General features: G+C 29.9%; 1 pseudogene; it reads right to left on the bottom strand.

Moving 5' to 3' along the window:
• Positions 1-6133: 6133 nt before the first annotated feature.
• The window catches only part of LOC112777620 (trimethyltridecatetraene synthase-like), a 93875-nt pseudogene continuing 85225 nt past the window's right edge, over positions 6134-14783 (bottom strand).

The raw sequence follows: 14783 nt of genomic DNA, 5'->3' as shown, positions 1-14783 counted from the left end.
GGTGAGTACTTTAACCTTTTGTTTGTCAATTAATTTTGTTTATTTGGTGAATTAAGTGTATGAATTTGGTTCTTGGATTCTTGAGTTCTTGTGTTTTTGGTTTTTTTTAATTAATTTTTTATTCATTGAGGAATTTAGGGCAAATGCAGAGTTCAAAACTCAGATGCAGAGTTCTTCAGTTCTTCTTCTTCGGAGTTCTTGTTCTGCTTTTTATTTTATTTTTTTAATTTGTTAATTCTGAATAAATTTGATATAAGTTTATTCACTGAGGAATTTAGGACAAATGCAGAATTCAGAACTCAGATACAGAGTTCTTCAGTTCTTCTTCTTCTGAGTTCTTGTTCTGCTTTATATATATATATATATATATATATATATATATATATATATATATATATATATATATATATATATATATATATTTTTTTTTTAATTTGTTAATTCTGAATAAATTTGATATAAGTTTATTCATTGAGAAATTTAGGGCAAATGCAGAGTTCAGAACTCAGATGCAGAATTCTTCTTCTTCTGAGTTCTTGTTCTGCCTTTTTTTTCTAATTTGTTAATTCTAAATAAATTTGATATAAGTTCAATTTTGAGACTTTGAATCTTGAATTTTGGTATATTGAATTTTGCTATGTAAGTTCAATTTTGTTATATTGAATTCCGCATTTCTGCTATATTGAATGGATGAATTGTTGAATTTAATTATGTTGAATGTGGTATGAATTGATATACATGTATTGCTGGATTTAATTATGAATTGAATTCTGAATTTAACTGGATGAATTGTTGGATTTAATTTTGTGAATTAACTAGATGAATTGCTAAATTTAATTATGAATTGAATTCTGAAATGCTGTCATTCTGAATTTTGATGGAACAACAACAAAATGATCAATAACCACAAAACAAAATGTTGTCCAAGAATCTCAAACAAGTTCTTCTCAAGAAAATTCTTATGAGTAGTGTCTTTGTTTAGTTGAATTATTATTTGTTCAATGTTGTTAATTTTGGTTGTAAAACATTTTATATTTGTCATTTATGTGCGTTTTGATTTTCTTTAGTTATAAATTTTGATATTTGAAATTGTTTATGAACCTTTAATGATAAATTATTTATATCTCATTTTGTGAAATTGTTAAATTTGAATTTTATTAGTTTAGAAATTATTGAATTTAAATATTTAAAATTATATATTAAATTTTTTATAATTTTATTCTATATTTAATTAAATCGGTTCAACTATGGTTCAACTCCGGTTGAACCATTGAATTATTGAACCAGTCACTTGACCGGTTCGATGACCGGTCCGGTTCTCGCAACCTTGATTATATATCTCTAATTTTACAACCAAAATGTGCCAGATGTCACTTTCTCGTTGCAATTGGAATCAAATCTTTCCCTCCAAAATTAAAGAATTCTCCTCTCCTTCTTACTAATTTTACAACCAAAATGTGCCACATGTCACTCTTTCATTGTAATTAAAATTAAATCTTTTCCTCCAAAATTAAAGAATTCTTCCCTCCTTCTTACTAATTTTACAACCAAAATGTGCCACATGTCACTCCCTTATTGCAATTGAAATCAAAATTTCCACCAAAATTAAAGAGTTCTCCCCTCCTCCCTCTTCTTTATTCTATTTCTCTCATTCTTTCAACCATTCTATCTATTTTATATATCATTATCAATATCAATAACTAATTACTAATCTGACACTCAAAATGTGCAAACATGATATTTTTTAATTGCATTAAAATTAAAATTAAAATTAAAATATACCTATATTATGTATCATATATTACTATCTAATTTAATAATCAAATGTGTCACATGACACTCTCTTATTAAAATTGAGAAAAAATATTTTTTTTCAAAATTAATAAACTCCCTTTCTAAATTCTCTCATCTACCTCTCTCTATTTTTCAATTTTTCTCTACTATTTTTACTCTATATATAAATTATATTTTATATTAGTAATTTAAAAAATCAAAATATGTCATCCGATATTTTTTACAATTAAAATATTTTTTCCAAAATTAACAAACTCTAACTCTCATTCTTCATCTTTATTTCTCTCTCTTTTTTCTCATTTTCTATTTTTCTATCTTTCTCTCCTACATAAAACAAAATTAACAAAATAATATAATTTAAATAAAAATATTATTATTATTGTTATTATATACATAATTTTTTAGTTTTTTATTTAGTTTTAAATTTTTACCGTTTATCTTTCTAATTTATATTTTCATTTCTCTTCTTTCAAATATTTATTACATATAATTTGGAGAGAATACTAATGTTATAACTAAAAGTTAGAATCAAGATTCAATTGTTTTAAAAAAATTAATTTTGAGTTAATTTTATAACTATCAGTATAATTTTTTTATGCTAATATCTAATTATATTTTTATTACATAGAGAAAAAATATTATTTTTAAATAGCAAATATAAAAATTAATTATTTTTATTTGTGCAACAGACTTAACAATTAATACCTAATTAAATGTAAAAGTATACACGTTAAATTATTTTACATTTTAAATAACGAATGTTAAAATTAATTATTAATAAAAAAAATTAGACTTTTTCATATAAAAATAATAACTAAAAATCTTATTATTTAATTTTTTATCTACAGATACCTTGGTCTTCTTAACCAAAAACTTTTGTCAACTTACGACTTTTTTTATAAAAGTAGTTTGATTTTATATTTAATTTTTATAATATTATTACGGATAAAAATACTAATTTTATTTTCTGAAATTAAATTTAAAATTTAGAGAATTCAAATTCTAAAAATACATATGCAGTCCTATTATTATTGTCTTTGTTAATTTTATGCCAATGATTTTTTTTATGAAAATATATTATCTCAAAGGTTGCGGAGTTCAACGCAGGAGAACAAAGTTAGGCAACATGGCACTTAGAGCGCAATGGTGGATGATGAATTAGAGTAGCGTGACCTTAATTAAGGGGGTAGATACTTAAGTTTTTTAACTAAAAATTTTAGGTTTTTGAAAATATTTAGTAACAAATAAATATTAGTAAAAAATAGTTAATAATTTATTTTATTTAATATTAATTAATTATTATAATAATTTATAAATATTAAATAAAATAAATTTTATTTTTTTAGCATTATTATTTTAGTTTATGTCTTAGGAATGAAAAGAGATTGTATTTGATTGATGTTTTAAAATTATGGACATATAAAAAGACATTAATTTTGTATTTTAGTTGATAATTAAAATATAAACAGAACACACAACTCACAATTCTATTAAGAAATTAATTTTATTCAATTTAATTTTGTATCACCATCATTACTTATGTCTTTTCATTTTTCTTTAAAATCATCATAATTTATCATAGCATCACCATTTTTAAACTAACACAATTTTTTTTTTATTTTTGGTAATTTTTTATCCAAAACAAAATTAACCCCATAAATATCAAAACAAATGCAGAATTATTCAAAATCAGCATAACAAACATAAATCTCCATCAACCCAAATAGAAATGAGTTATCACCTCATCTACAATAAAAAACACCACAAATAATATGCAATATTTATAAAATAAACAAAAGTTCTTTAATATTATTCTAATTGAATAATACAAATAGATTTAAAATTTTTATTAAAAAATAAAATTTAAAATAAATACAAATTGAATCTAAAGTAGAACAAGGTAATATAGTAGATGAAAGAAAAAAAAGAGATAGAAAATGATGAAAAGAAGATGAAAATGTAGAAAGGTGGAAGAAAGATGGGGCGACGAAAAAATATCAGATTGTGATGAGATCTATGATTATTTTCACTATAGATCTGTAGTTGCTCTTGCCGCCAGAGAGAGAGAGTCTTTGTTGTTATGACAGTTACCACTGTCGCTGTTGATGTTGACCGAAGGGTGGGGCAGAGACACATTCTTCTTTGCTGTGATCCCGCCAAGGAGAAGACGAACAACACCGCCAAAGAGAGGATGGAGGAAATGCCGTCGAAGCCAAAATCGGACAACAATACTCGGCAAAGTATATGGAGGCTACAGAGAGAGGAAATAAAGAATAGTTGAAAAAAAAACTAGGTTAAAGATGCCAAGGGTAAGAATGAAATTATAAAAAAATTAAAGAGATAAAATGATAAAAATTTCAATGTTTCAAATTAAAAATTAGAGTCTCAACTAACTGGAAAAATATAAAATACATATTTTTTATAAGAAAAAGTATAGGGAGATAATAAGAATACTAAACAATGTGAATAATGGATATGCTGATGTGCAATTCAATAGATATGAAGATGATTATGTTGATTCTTACTTGAATGGTTATTTTTTTGATTCGGTTTACTCATGCACAGTTAATAATGGCTGGATGTTCAATTTACTAGGTGTACGGATGATTATCCTAATGTTAGGGTTTAGGAAGTAATTGGGGGTGAAGTGTTTTTTTACTTTATTAAGTCAATTTTAGAATTCATTGTTCATATTACTTACAAAAGTCATTGTCTATCTAACAAAATTGCTATTATAAATATCTCTGTGTAACTATGTCTCTCTTAATTTTGTGTCTTACATACCAAACAAAAAACATTTTCTATCTATCTTTGATATACACAAACATCAATCAAACGGTGCCAGAGTTACGTTATTGTTTAAAGACTCTTATTCCATTTTCTTTATTTATCTACAACAAAGCGAAATGAATTAATAAATTTTGTTGACAACAGACCTTGGATGCTGCATGCTGGCTATTCAATTGAGATCAAAATAGTATATGAAGTGATAAAATATAGCTGACTTCAATATATGTTTTCTAAAAGTTGGTCTATAATGGGTTCAATTGATGTATCATGCATCCACCAAAGCTTTTGTGTGCTATGAATAATAATAATAATCGAAATTTTTAGTTCCTTCTTCAATATTTTCGTCTCTCTCTTTCGTGACAGTAGCATTCATTCACATTCGGACACAAACAACCCTGTTGTATGCTATGTATTGCAAAGTCAAGTAATTCCCCATCGGTTCTTAAATAAATATCAATTTTAAAATTTCATTTGAATTTTAAACAATGATTTGAATATGTTTGAATTACAAAAAACTAAAATTACATTTACAAAATTTTCATTTTAATTTCTTTTTCTCTTTATTTTCTCTTTCGTTATCTCTTCATTTGAATTATATGATTAATTTAAAAATATATTTAAATCAATATTAAATTAATATTTATTTAAATTAATGTATTTAAATTAATCATATAATTCATCTATTAACTAACAAACATAATTATATATCACAAAATTTACTAATGTTAAATTATGACAAAAGAAAAAATTGTATGATTAAATTTAAAAATTTAAAAATATTTGTATTTAAATGATATTGTAAAAAATAAAAGAGAAATTACGTTAAAACATATTAAAAATTTTAAATTTTAAAAAAATAAAAAGAGAAAAAATTAGTGCATTGATTTAGTTCACAATATTTATTTTCAGAAATTAAAGTAAGTCACTTAATATAAAAGTAGAGATTAATTTAGTATATTTACAATAATGATATGATACACATAGACAAATTATGTTGCAATATGTGACATTAAATTAACATGTGAACAAATAATATTGTGACACGTGTCACTGAACGACCTATTATTACATAATTACATGTAGCCAACCCAAAATGTGATATGTGTCACTAATAATTCATGTCATCCAACTATATTAGCAAGCCATTAACGAAAAATTGGTCAAGAATTAATGTGGTATATCTTTAAAGATATAATTAGTGTATATCTCAAAAATTATTTCAATATACACAATCAATCTCAAAGATCATTTTAAAATTTAACTCAACTTATTTGAACAACATTTATTACATGATATAAAAAATTAGATATTTAGTACATATAACATTTAAGTTGAGATAACCAAAACAATTGTTGAAGCAACCCCATATTATACTGACATTGTATAATATTTTACGCTGTCGTTTTATCATATCTATTTTTTTGAATGATCATTCATATGATCAATGTAAAAAATAATTACTTTACTAACGTAATTTTATATAATTGAATATACATATAAAATTATTTTATATTAAAAATGTACCAAATTTAAATTCATACTTAAATAATTAAATATGATAAAGATGATTTGGCAATCTGGGCTTAGTAATTGCTTCCAAAGGCACTTTTCTAGACCCAAAAATCTCCTCCATATTCAAGTTCTCTTTCTGCATATTATTAGGCAGCTTTCAATTAAACCCATATAACAAATTAGCTAAACTTGATTGAATCACTTTAAGGCCTAGAGTGTACTGACTACCGAGGGCAAATCCTTCTATCAGCACCAAATGGCAACATCTCATAATCGTGGCCTTTTACATCTACACTCTTACTAATTTTTAAAAAGTCAAAAACTTTTCTGGTTGAAATTTGGTTGGATTTCCCCAACTTTGAAGGTCTCTGCCTATAGCCCAAATATTGATAATTATTTGGGTTTCTTTGGAGATATCATACCCTTCAATGTTGATGTCTTTCCTAGCTTTCCTCGGCGATAACATTGGTCCCACAGGGTGAAGTTGGTTTTTTCTTCTTTTTGTGAGGCCTAAACTTAATTTTTTTAGGGTGTTTCTTTGTATCTTTATATCCCTATATCCTAATCAGATTTTTTGAGACAATAGAAAGTGAAAGAGAGCAACTACAAAGTGAGAGAGAAAAGAAAAAAAATTTCATTTTTGTACAAAGCAGCAAATTTCAAACAGCAGTTTCTTATTTGCTCACTATTGGATCAGCTTGAAATTTGAACTACAGCTTCATCTCATCTTGTTCTTCACTCTGAACGGTGGACATTTTAATTGGAAGTCTGCAGAGGAAGAAATTTGCTTCGAACAACAGCTCTGTTATTGGGTATTTTTCATCTTTTTATTACTCATGTGTAAGCTTTGGTGCTTTAGTATTTTGGATGATTGTATGCACGATTTATATTTTGTTTGAGACTCTCTTGTACCTTATTTGATTATAGTGGAGTAATTTTTTTGGCCTTGGTGACTCGTATTTTTTACCTCTCATATTGAGAGAATTTGTCACGTTAAAATATTAGTATGTTTTGTTGTTGCTTTAGTTGATATATTTGCTTGCTTATAGTTGTTATCATCTTGTGTTGTGAGTGCTTTTATATTGTTCTTGTATTAGATATTTGTGTTGTTTTTGCTGCTGGACTCTTTCATACTAGCATTAGAGCTTGTTGGTATTTTTCTGGGCTTATAATTTTGTGAACAATGAAAGCTAATACTAATACTAATACTAGTAGGATAATCAATCTTAATAGTCCTAATTATGATTTGTGAAAGTCAAAGATGGAAGATTTGCTTTATGTCAAGAATTTTTATCAACTTGCTTTTGGTAAGAAAAGCCTAATGATAAATTTGATGATGATTGAACTTTGTTGTATAGACAAGTTCGTGGATATATTAGGCAGTGAATTGACAATAATGTGTTGAACCATATTATTGGAGAGACACATGCTCGGACCCTTTGGATTGAGCTTGAAAAGTTGTATGCTCGAAAAACTGGGAATAGCAAGATGTATTTTATTAAACAGTTATTGGCTCTGAAATATATAGATAACATCAATAACAGATCACTTGAATAACTTCTAAGGAATAATGAATTAATTATCTTCCATGAGTATCAAGTTTGATGATGAAGTTCAAGGATTATTACATCTTGCCTCTTTACTAGATTCGTAGGATATTTTTAGAATTTCATTGTCCAATTCTACTCCTGATGGTGTAATCTCTATGGATCTTACCAAGAGCAGTATTTTAAATGAAGAAATAAGAAGAAAGTCACAAGGTACATCAACTACATATTTAGATGTTCTGGTTTTTGAGTTTAGGGGGAGAAACAAAAGCCGAAGTCCTAAAAGTAGAGATCAAAGTAGAAGAAAGTCCCAAAAAAGTATAAAAATATTGAGTGTCATCATTGTGGTAAAAAAGAACATGTGAAGAAATTTTGTTGGCAACTAAAGAAGGAGAAAGCCAAGGCAAGTAAAGACAAGAGCACAAATAAATATGACGGTAGCAATGAAGACAAGGTCAATGTAAATGATTTTCTTCTAGTTGAGGAGTTTGAATCTGTTAACTTGATAATAGCACTAGTTGGATGATTGATAGTGGTACATCTATTCATGCTACATCTAGGAGGAATTTGTTTACGTCTTATACTCCTGCTGATTTTAGTGATGTAAAAATGACTTATCAAGGTGTTGTAAAGTGTACCGGTGTTGGACAGGTTTGCTTAGAAACCTCCAACGATACCAAGTTGACTTTGAAGCATGTGAAGTATGTTCCTGATATTCGGTTGAACTTACTTTCTATTGGTAAGTTGTGTGTTAAAGACTTGGATAGATCATTCCCTCGTGATAGTTGAAAGATCACTAATGGTTCTATGGTTGTTGCTGGAAGTACACAATACTCTATTCTTTATTTAACTTAAGCAAAGATTGTAAAAGATGTTCTTAATGCTACTGAGTTTGTTGATAGAACTGATTTATGCCATAAGGGATTATGTCATATGAGTGAGAAAGGCATGAATATGTTATCCAAGAGGAATCTTTTATCTGGTTACAAGATTGCTTACAGGGTTTCTTTCAAGAACCATCCACCTTCAAGGAAGCCAGAAATACTTGACTTGGTGCATTCTGATGTATGTGGACTGATGAAGACAAGAACACTTGAAAGGTCTATCTATTTTGTAACTTTTATTGATGATCATTCTACAAAATTATGGATTTATACTTTGAAGACCGAAGATCAAGTTTTGAATATGTTCAAGCAATTTCAAGCTTCTATTGAAAGAGAAATTGGGAAGAAATTGAAAGAAATTTGTACTGACAATGGTAGTGAGTAAATAGGTCCATTTGATGCTTATTGTAAAGAGCATGGTATAAGACATCAGAAGACTCCTCCGAAGACTCCTCAGTTGCATGGCTTGGCTGAAAGGATGAATAGAACATTGGTTGAAAAAGTTAGGTGCTTATTGTCACAGTCTGGATTGGCAAAATCCTTTTAGGGTGAAGCTCTGAGTACTATTGTTTATATCTTAAACCAGACACCGTGTGTTCTCTTGCAATTTGAAGTGCCAAAAAATATATGGTCAGATAAAGATATTTCTTATTCCAAAAAATGAGAGATCCAAGCTTGATGTAAAGACTAGACAGTGTATTTTTATTGGCTATGACATGGATGAATTTGGTTATAGGTTTTATGATCCTGTTATCAAGAAGGTGATTCAAAGTAGAGATGTTATCTTTGCTGGAGACCAAACATTGAAGTATATTGATAATGCAAAGAAGTCAATGGTTCAACCTAGTAATGATTTTTCTGACTTAGATATTACTCCCTCAATGCCTATGGTGGAAGATTGTAGAGTTGAAGCTCAAAATAATGAGGATGATACAGGTGCAGGTGAAGATGGAATAGTTGAACCGACGCTTAATGAAGTTGGTGATGATGATCATGATGAATAGCTAGCTTTGAAAATTCCTGCAAATGCACTCAAAAGGTCTACAAGAAAGAGGAAGCCTTTGTCAAGGTATTCTCCATATGAGTTTGTTTTGTCAACTGATGGGGAGAACTTGAATGTTTTGGAGAGGCTGCTGAAGATGGAAGCAAAGCTCAATGGCTTGAAGCTATGCAAGAAGAAATGAAGTCCTTTCATGAGAATGATACCTATGAGTTGGCGATGCTACCTATCATTCTTTTACTTTATGTGGATGATATTTTTATTGTGAGCAAGAATGTTTTAAAGATTAATGAGTTGAAGAAACAGTTGAGCAAGTTCTTTCCTTTGAAGGACTTGGGTCCTGCCAAACGAATTTTAAGCATAACTATTACTCGTTATAGAGATTTCAAGAAACTTTATTTGTCAAAGGAGAAGTACATAAATAAGGTTCTTCAAAGGTTTGTCAGGAATGATGCCAATGTGTTGCTAGTTCTTTTGCTCCTTATTTTAAGTTGAGTACCAAGCAGTCAACCATTGACGAGAAGAAACAAGCAACGGATAAAATTCTTGGGTCCTGCCAAACAGATTTTGGACATGACTATTACTCGTTATAGATATTTTAAAAAGCTTTATTTGTCACAGGAGAAGTACATAAAGAATGTGCTTCAAAGGTTTGGCATGAATGATGCCAAATGTGTTGCTAGTTTTTTTGCTCCTCATTTTAAGTTGAGTACTAAGTAGTGTCCAACTACTAACGAGGAGAAACAAGCAATGGATGAAATTTCTTATACCTCAGCTGTTGGAAGCTTAATGTATGCTATGGTGTATATTAGACCAGACATTACTCATGCGATTGGTATTGTGAGTTATTTCCTCTCTAATCCAAGTAAAGAATATTGGAATGTTGTTAAATAGATTATGAGATATTTCAAAGGAACAACTAACTTGAGTTTGAGTTTTGGTGGTGAGAAATATTTGCTAGTTGGCTTTACTGACATGGCAGGAGATGTTGATTCTCAAAAGTTTACTTTAGGGTATTTGGCCAAGTTTGTAGGGGGAAACTATTTCATGGTAGTCAAAACTACAGAAGTATGTTGCACCTTCTACCACAGAGGTAGAGTTTATTGTAGCAACTGAAACATATAAAGAGTTATTGTGGATGAAGAAGTTCTTCGAGAGTTTGATTTCAAGAAAGACCGTTATGTGTTGTTGTATGATAGTCAAAGTGCTACTCATCTTGCTAAGAATTCTACTTTTCATAAAAGATCTAAACATATTGATGTTAAGTATCGCTGGATATGGGATGTGTTGAATTCCAAATTTTTGGAACTCGAGAAAGTTCACACTGATGATAATGGTACTGATATGATGACAAAATTATTGCCAAGAGATAAGTTTGAAACATATTGTTTGATCGCCGGGATGGCGAGGTCCTTCACCTAGTCGAGAAGGGGGAGATTTGTTGGTTTTTTTCTCTCTTTTGTGAGGCTCAAGTCTGATTTTTTGGGGTGTCTCCTTGCACCCTTATGTCACTATCCTAATCAGATTTTTTGGAATAATAGAGAGTTAGAGAGAGCACCACAAAGTGAGAGAGAAGAGGAAAAAATAGAATTCACATTTTTTTGCAGAACAGCAGATTTCAAATAGTAGTTTCTCGTTTGTTCACCGTTGGATTGACCTGAAATTTGAACTGCAGCTTCACTTCATCTTGTTCTTTATTCTGATCATTGGAGATTTTGATTGGAGGTCTTCAGAGGTAGAAATCTGCTTCGAACAACAACTCTGTTGTTGGGTATTTTTCATCTTCTTATTACTCATTTGTAAGCTTTGGTGCTTTGGTGTTTTGGCTAATTGTATGCATAATTTGTGCTTTATTTGAGACTCTCTTATACCTCATATTTGACTATAGTGGAGCCATTTTCTTGATCTTGGTGACTCATGATTTTTACCTCTCACATTGAGGGAGTTTTCCACGTTAAAATATCAGTGTGTTCTTATTATTACTTTTGTTGATATATTTACTTGCTTTTAGCTACTGTCATATTATGTTGTGAATATTTTTATATTATTTTCGTATTAGATATTTGTGCTATTTTCGTTGCTGGATTCTTTCAGAAGTCTCATTGTTTCGTTAGAAATGGCATCAATATAAGGTAAATTGATAATGTCATTCTCTTCAACCCATCTTTCTCTTCCTATAACTCTGTCAAGCTCCTCTATTGCATTTTTTATTATCTCAGAATTTTTTAAGAGTTTCAACATTGGCCATTCTACAGTTGTAGATGAACTCTTTGTTCCTCCCCCTATTAAGTCCTATAAAAAGAAAAACAAATCAAACAATTCTACTATGTAAGGTTCGCTTGTAGTCAAACGAATCATATATAATCAGCTAGTACCATCATATCTATTCAAGTTTTATTTTGCTTAGGATAAACTACTCATATTAAGCAAACGAAAGCACTTAAAACTAGGAGTGTAAACAGATCAGATCGATTCAATGAACCTGAATATTTTTATTCAATCCGATATAATCACTACAAGAAAACAAGCTTTTTGCTACGCTTTAAAGCGTGGCAAAAAGTCAAAAAAGCGTAGCGATACCTTTTCACCGCGCTTTTTGAGCTACCGGCACGCTTTTGAAAGAATCACATCTGTAAAGGTGCCGGTTGCTCTATCGCCACACTTTTGGTGACCTATCGCCATGCTTTATTTTTTGCACGCTTTTAAAGATCGCCACGCTTTAAAAGCGTGGCCATATGTGCCAAATATGACTACGCTTTTAAAGTGTGCCAATAACAAGATATGACTACCCTTTAAAAGCGTGCCAATAGAGAGATATATGGCTACGCTTTAAAAGCGTGCCAATAGCAAGACATATGGCTACACTTTTAAAGCGTCCCGATAACGAGATATAGCCACGCCTTTTAAGTCGTGTGCCTAGATACGAACCTATTGCCACGCTTTTAAAGCGTGGCTATAGCTAAATCAAATTTTTAAAAAAAATTATGGTAAAATCCTACATGTGAACACTCAAATTTATGTTCCTTCATTCAAAACTTGGTAAAAGCCTACAACAATGTCATCTGTATACATGCAACAGCTGCGTACATAAAATTTACAAACATTAACAAAAATGAATTTCTAAGAAGAGAATTAAGAATTATACAAGACACAGATTTTACAAACTCTGACTCTAATAGCTTCACTTTCTTTAGATATTTCCTTTACTCATCGGTTCTATCACCTAGTTGACCAAAGTCATTAGCCCCTAAAAAATATCATAAGAAGAGTGTTAGAATCTTATCACTTCTATATTTTTTGAACATTTAAAGTAGTGACCAGACATTGCAAATAGCAAACCAACATTGTGATAGTATGAACCAAACAATGTAGTGACCAGAATTTGTTCTCCAAAATAATGCCTTGACACTTCTACATGAGTTCTTTTGGCAAAGTTCCTGTAAACTCTACTTCGAAAGTAGTCCCACTTTCTTTGTATGCATGAGCACATACATAGCAACATTATACCTGCCACAAGTATCTCATCAAAATCCAGAGGGAAGATAAGCAACTATTTTGTAATCATGATCCATATTTTTAATTTCACAAAGTTAACAATTTTGTAAAAGTTCAATTTTGTTCATAAAATTGCTAGCTTATAAAATATAAATGTGTTCACCTTGCTCTGATTTCATTTCTCCCCCTGGAACTTGGGAAACATCATTTGAATGTTTGTCTACTTTATCCTGAAGTTCATGTTCATCTACATCAAGAATCAGCCCAGTTCTGCGAAAGTCATAGTCCAGGTAAGATAAGTGACGTTGATACAACAAGTCCAATTCACTAAATAATGCCACTTCAAGTAATCACAAGGAACGTTAAAGGAATCATCAGTCAGATTTGATATCAAATAAATAGCACACCTTTCTTGAATTCTCAAATAAATATCATTCTGTAAATCATTCAACACATCGGCGTAAGGGCATGCAAATTCTTTGAATGCCCCACAACATTCTTTGGGTGGATAATTGGGTCCTTTGCATTTGCTTGTGATTATTGTGTAATTCGCAAACTCGAAATTCACAGAACAACCTGCAGATTCAGGGGAAAACCAGTATCATGAGAACAGTTTGTCGCAGATTCCATATATATTTTAACAGTAAGTAATAACGTCTGCAATGAGTTTACAAACAAACCAAGACAAAATTGGCAACTATAAAATCATGATTCATGAGGCGATATTAGATGAAAGACATAAGAAAGTGATTAAGACACATGCTATGTGGCAGCACTTTCCACTTGCCTTGTGCATTTGATAATTGATATCGCCAAACTCTAACCTTTCAGGCTTCAGCATACACATAACAGTTCAAATGTCACGACAAAACCAAATTGCAGCATGCTGAAAATCCTCTATAGATCAGAGACACAGGTAATGCACTAGATTTGCATGAAGTGATGAAAATATACTAAGACATCCTATGAAGATGGATATCTCAAATAAGTAATCAACAGAACTGAAGTAGTTTAATAGCAATCATTATTCAACTATTCATAAGTATTTGTGTTGTTTGTATATACAAGAGTTTATCAGAAATGGTAGACCGAGTCACATTTGAAGTTAGAGTTATCTCTAAACAAATAATGAAAATCCTCATACAGAGCAGACTGATCTCAACAATAAAAGGAAAGTAAATGTGGTTAGCTAAGTCCATATAATTCATCAACTGTTGTTTTCAATTTTTGAATAAAAAATATTGGTAGATCTAAAAGCATAAAGATGTTTAAGAAATTGCAAACCTCTCTTAGCTTGAAGAAGATGGCGAGCTGTATGCTCCTGAGAATCGAAAATTGATGAGGTAATTAGAAAACCCAAACGTTAGAAGAAGAAAAAAAAAGTGAGTCATCAGGAGCTTGAAAAAAAAAGGGAAGTGAATGAAGTTACCAGAAAGAGAAGCAGCAGAAACGGAGATAGACATGAATTGCGTTCAATCATATTGTCCTCAACCTGAATTGCTCTACCTTTTGGCTGAGTTGCCAAATGTTAATCAATACCAACGTCCAGCTTCATATATTGAGAAAATAATTTGAAACTAACAAAATATTGTGGCATAAATATAAGTGCAGTTGTTGAAAATTAGAGAATAGATAAAAATGGGAGGAAAAATGGAAAAGAAGATCTGCATCAGAATAGGGAGATAATTTTCAAACCATTGACCCAATGCTCCTTTTTATGTTAATAATGCACTAGTGCAGACTGTGTAGTGCAACACAAGA

Source organism: Arachis hypogaea, chromosome 19 (genome assembly GCF_003086295.3).
Source record: "Arachis hypogaea cultivar Tifrunner chromosome 19, arahy.Tifrunner.gnm2.J5K5, whole genome shotgun sequence".
Taxonomy (NCBI): domain Eukaryota; kingdom Viridiplantae; phylum Streptophyta; class Magnoliopsida; order Fabales; family Fabaceae; genus Arachis; species Arachis hypogaea.
Note: the sequence above shows the minus strand (reverse complement) of the source record. Positions and strands in the feature narration are given on the sequence as shown.